A 6,161-nucleotide genomic window follows, 5' to 3' on the forward strand; every position below is an offset into this window, starting at 1 on the left:
CGCCGCCGCCGCGCGGGGAGGGGACGGGAGCAGAGGGGAGGGCTGCGCCGCTCCCTCCCTCCCTCCCTCTCGTGCGCGCGCCGCGGCCCCGACCACTCCGCCCACGCAGCCCACTGCCATGGCGACCGCCCGCGCCGTGTCCCTCCGCGGGGCGCGACAAAGAGTCCGGCGGGTGGGGGCGCCCCGCGGGGAGGGGCCGCCCCGCGCACCTGCGGCCCCGCGCGCGCCCTGCAGCGAGGAACGGCAGCAAGGGCCGAGACGGTAATTAGCGGGGCGCAGAGCAAGGAGATAACCCCCCCGCCTGCCACGGGTTGGTGCGCAGCAGCCCGTAACTCTGGAGACAGGACACCGATGGAAGGAGGTGCAGCCGCTCAGCCCGAGGAGGAGGGCGGCTCGYCCCCCCGGGGGCACAGCAGCAACCCCGCGCTGGGGCAGCAGGAGAGAGGCCTTCACCCCAGCTCGAGGCGAGGCCGCCCCGTCCCCACAGCGCCCCTGCACAACACGCACAGTGCACACCTCTGGAGAGGGCCCTTACCCCAGAGCGCTTCAGAAGCGGCTTAGAAGGACAGCTAAATAAACATCACATAAAACTCTTTATGGTTATATTAGATTCCCTTGTGTTCAGTCAAAGTAATTTGAGATTATTACTGAATTATACACTTTAATTACCTTAGTGTGTAACAAACCATAAAATACATCCAAAAAAAAGCAGAGCTACATGATTCCAACAGACCAAACATGCAAATTTACCCCAGAATGCTAAACCATTAAGAACCAAGTATTCTTCATTTGTTCCGAACACTTGTTGGTTTTAACAGAGTCATGTTCTCACACAGCTCACAATTTACTTTTGACCGCAGAGGGCGGCTGTTCAGCACCGCATCAGTCCGCAGGGTTCACCCAAGACGCCACCAGGCTGAGCGGCGTCAAGGTGCCAATGCCCACRGCCAGGGACGAGGGCCTGGACAGCGAGCGAGGAAGGCAGGACGCGCGAGGCAGGACCCTACGAGCTTCAGGAACGTCCCCGCCACCGGGTTCGGATGAATCACGGCCCACGTGCAGGCGGCCACGCATTCCCAAACGCCTTCCGCACCGCCGCCTCCTCGTCTCCTTGCGTCTCTGCAAGGTGCTGGAACGAATTGCTCCCAACGCGGGGAAGGCAACTGYGAGTGCGGAGCTGCAGCGGAGCATGGGAGTGGGAAGCAGCCACGGCGCAGGGTAGCCGGGACGTCCCGGGGCAGGGCGCTGTGCTCCACCAYGCTGCAGGGGGACAGCGCCCGGCTGGACACGTGCAGGGCAGGCGCCGCTGAGGCGAACGGCTGCCTTCCCTGGCATCCATTTARGGGACCATAACAGAAGGCAAAATACTTCTGGGCAAGACTATCAGCACAGCAAGGCACCAGGGCACGTTGTTCCCCCCTCTTCAACTGTGGGCTTACAAAGGTGGGCAAAGACAGACTGTTTTCCCTCTTTTCAAGCAAAAGAAAGCTGATTTTCATGACTTTGCAAATCATACCATCTTCTATCTTTTACCATAACTAGGAAATTACCGACAGYGCTGTTTGTATCTTCAACAAATGGCTTCTCTGGCCATGTCTTCCACCTCAGTTGGGTATTTCATCACCTGAAAAGGCTGCCATGCCTTTTCTGCCATGCAGAATATGCTGCATTAACAGTACCCTTTAAATGACACAGATGAAGTAACTTTTCTTTCCCCTCTAGAAATTTTCAGTGCCACTTCCCTAARAGTGCACACATTGGTCAGCTTCAGAATTAAGATCTTGACTAGAACAACTTCTACCTTTCAAGCTGAAGTCTGTGTTGGCAGTAATTGCACCTTCCACCTGTGCTAAATACTACATTTAGAGATYGTTATTTCCACTTTGCAGTACAGAAAATTGACAGAGGAAAGCAGAGTGACTCGTCACAGGAAATTCTTCAGCAGAAGTAACGTTGAACCAGCTCTTCCTAAAATCCTAGGCTGTACACTTTAAAGTCTACTTTACCTTTCCTTGGAGGACAGTAAATATCAGTTTCCTCTGATTTCCAAACTTCTCAGAAACATGGAAAGTCACAGTTAATATTCCACAGTGTTCAGCACCAGAAAATTAAAGAGTCAGGACAGACTGTATGAGCTCGCCACATGAGTTTTACAGAGAGGAACAGGCAGCAGCCTGTGCCAAGCCTTATTTTTTTGCCCCAAAGGCCACACATGGCCTCATGGACCACAGATAAATTGCAGTACCTTAAACTGCCCTCACAGCTTTCTGCGGTAATTATTTACCTGCAGCCCAAGGGCAGAGCATCACCAGGCCAGCACTACACCCTGCAAGAGACAGGCCCTCCACTGATGAGTTTACAGCAAACAGAAAAAAAGAGGGGGAYGGACAGAGGTAAAGCTGCTGCCAGATTGTCTCCAATCTTTCCTGAGTATCTAATTAATTTCTAAGGTGAAGTCTCAGGGCCCTGCTTGGTTCCTACCTGAGGCTGGACCATCAGATAGTGCCTCTACCTAGAAAGACTTTGTTGAATTTGCTTGGAGGAAAACATGTGGAGACTGGAAATGTTACTCCTTTCTTCACAGCAGAGCTCCAGGCACAGCAGTTTCCCAGCTGACTAATTACAAGCCAACACAGGTGTAAGACTTAAAGCACAGAAAACACACAGGCCACAGCAGCATACAACACAGGGCTATCTGGTGGCTGATTTAATAACCATAGGTCTATTCCATATGTGCTGGTGAGCATATGATGCCAGCCTAAGGTTCAGGCACTTACCACAAAATCTTCCTAAGGCAGAGCAAACCTCAGACACAGCAGRGAGCCATTTAGACCCACAGGCCTCAATACCAGTCTCCAATAATGCCCCTCTAGAAGGGCACACGCTCTATAGACACACACTCTGATGTCTACAGCAAAGCACAAGAGCCAAGAACAGCCTCTTCGGARCAGAGAACTCAGCACCCAGAACAGCACCCCACACTGAGAGCTTGGGCAGCACCATCACTCCCACCTGTCCTGCCACTGCTCTTATGGGCAGTTCCAGAAGTGGCTCCTCCCTCCTGCCAATCACGCTGTTTAAAAAAAAAAACAAACCACCTGAAACCAATCAGCCTTAAAATAAATAAATACATAAATAAATCAGCTGTGCATRAATTTCTAACTCTAGGAGGCTTTCTTCTTCCTTCTACTTAAACTGCCTGATAACACTAAGTTATTCTCCTGTCCAGGAACAGAAGTAAAAACATTATATAACAGCACTGTATCATGTAGCAGTGGTCCTGGAGCATCTGCTTTGTGAGTTATCTAGAGCATGGTAACTTGTATTTATTTTTAATYTCAAACTAAACTTTTGTCATTGATTTATTATAAAGCTGATATAGTCCTAAAGCTAATAAATAGGCAGTAGTAAAAACATGTGAAGGCACTTGCTATTTATCTTCAAATTTCGTGTCAGTTTTAAGGTACTTAAAAGTTTCTTGGTATCTTTCTATGGTCATATGAAATCAGCAACAGAAAGTGACAAATTTGTGGGTTTTGAGTAGTTTGTTTTACAAAGAAATACTGATAGGAAGGATATGATACATTTACTAGTGAAACAAGTGTTTGGCTCCCTTTTAACTTAGGTAAAGGAGGTAGATCAACCTTTTTATCCTTGCTGGAAGATAGCATCATTATTGCATAAGAACTTGATTTAAAAAGCTACTGGAAAGGAAAATAGGAAAGAGTTGAACAGAACCTTCTATTCCAACTGCAATGTGCCATGAGTACCTTTAACCRCTCTAACTTATTAATGAAGCAAAAGTTTTACAACTTGTGTCTTGTACAAGAAWTTGTCTTAATATCTTTCTTGCATCATTCTGACTTTTCCAAGACACATAAAATATAAAAAAGTTAAAAATATATATAAATATTAAAAAAACACTCAATATAGTACCATGCCTGTCATYCAGGTAACGCGTGGTCTGCTAAATTTCTCCAGTTTGCACTGGCATTGTGTTGGTGTTTGACGTTTTCAGCAGCAGAGGCTCTTGCTGCTGGCAGCTTTTGTTTGGGACGTTGCCCAGATGTTGTTTTTTCTCTTAGGCGGATGTAACTGGAGCAGGTGCTGGTGATGGAAAGCCCAGGRCACGACTGTAAGATATGCACAAGCAGCAGCCTGGAGGGGGCTAGGACAGATCGAATGTTGAGAGGAGAAATAGCCAAGTTTAACTACCAAGAAGTTAAGCATTATATAGGGAAAGTGACCTAAGCATTAGGTAAAGAAAGGGAAAATGCTATTTATGGCTATTTCCTTGATTGAAAAGGAAGTAGAAATGTAGTAGAGAGTTCACAAAAATGGGTGTGGAAATAAAAGCTTTCATGTGGGAGGGGAAGCTCTTTTATATCCTCCTTCTGTAACATCCTTCATCCTCAATTTCTACTTGTTCCTGCTCATTTTAGCCTCAATCTCCTATTACTTTGCCAGCTAAATTCTTTTGCATTCTTAATGTAACTGTCATGCTTGCCCTATCTCAAAGCTATATATCACTACGCACAATTGCTTGATATCTGCTTTACTGAAACCACTAACAGGCATATTCAGTAACTACCCTTTAACAAACTTTTCTGTCCCCTACTTTTATTTGTGTGATGCTCTTCTTTCCTTCTGCCAGCAAACTAGTTCTAAATTATATTAAAAGGAACACAGAGGCTTCCTTCTTATATTCTAGCTACTTATCTTTTTGATTTTCTATGTTAGGAAAGGCTAACAAATTAGCATTAATGGTGTACTGAACTTTAGTTATAGCCATTACCTAACATTGTCTACCTATACAATAACTGAGGATTTACTTAATATTTCATAGTGCTGTTTGGCACAAAAAAATAAACAAATGATTCCATGCTGATGAAGCAAGAGGACTGTCTGCCTTACTTTTCTTGGCACTGTTATTGCAATAATTATCACAAATTATCTACTGAGCTGACAATTTCTTCTAATAATTTACCGTTCTTACTAGGAGCATCCTAGGGTCTGCCTGTTGCATTTCTCCAGGTTATACTTAGAACTACAGTGTGCTCCTGGAAAGCTAATCATTTAAGCTTCTCCTTACTGCAAGAATTGTAATGAAACATTGCAGCTTATAAAGGCAATCTAGAAAGACAGGCTTAGGTAAGTACAGAGGCAAAAAGGGACTTGCTCATCTTCCAGGCCCTAAGAGCAGAGGATGATGTTTGCTTGTTGCTGTTCAACTAAAAGAGAGTGTCTCGAGGAGTTGCAGAGTGGCCGAGGCTGCTGGGCACATCTGGGCATCCGCTAACACACACTCTGCTTGAGCACGGTCAGCTACAGGACACTGCCCAGAGCCGTGTCCTGACAGCCTTTGCCCATTCCTAAGGACAGAGACTCTCAACCTCTCTGGGCAGCCTGTTCCAGTGCCCGTTTGCCCTCAGACCAACACTTATCTTTTTCTTTTTTTTTCCTCCTTAAATTCAAGTGGAATTTCCTGTGTTCTGATTTGTGCCTGCTGCATCTTACCTTGTCACTTGGTGCCATGGAGAAGAACCCAGTTCCACCTTAACTTCCTCATTTTTTCTCATTTTACTTCATGTGTAAAGAAGATTTCAGCAATCACCCTTCTTTGTTTAGTATCTCCAAGAGTACATTTATTACCAACGATGAGTCCAGAGGCACCTCCACCTCCTTGAGGTCTCTTCCTTTGATTCTCACCCCGGCAGCACGACCTGCTTGCCCTGTTTCCATTCTCACAGCTGCCYGGTTCACCTCTCAGGTTGCCGTGGCCTCTGATTCCCTGGGTTAGGCATGCCACAGCTGGAGCAGGCTCTCACCCTTCAGTCAGCCAGAGTTCAGCCCTTGGTTACCTCTCCTATCTTGGGCGAGKCAGCTGGGTGGATGCAAGCACAAASCAGTCACCACGAACCGTGGGCTTCCTTCCATCTACGAGGTGAGTCCTAGAACAGGAAAAGATCCCTGTAAAGTACAGAAAAAAGCATGCTCTGTAGCAGAAATGCGTAGTGACAGTAAACATGTCTGAGTAAGGAAAAACATTCTTGGAGAGGAGTAACAGAGGAGAAAATATATACCTGGTCAGGTTGCAGGTATCTGCATAACTGCCATTATTCCTAGTATAACTGACACAAAATCACATTTCTTGTCTGAGT

Source organism: Nothoprocta perdicaria, unplaced genomic scaffold (assembly GCF_003342845.1).
Source record: "Nothoprocta perdicaria isolate Ctin4 unplaced genomic scaffold, notPer1 scaffold_32, whole genome shotgun sequence".
NCBI classification, from domain to species: Eukaryota; Metazoa; Chordata; class Aves; order Tinamiformes; family Tinamidae; genus Nothoprocta; species Nothoprocta perdicaria.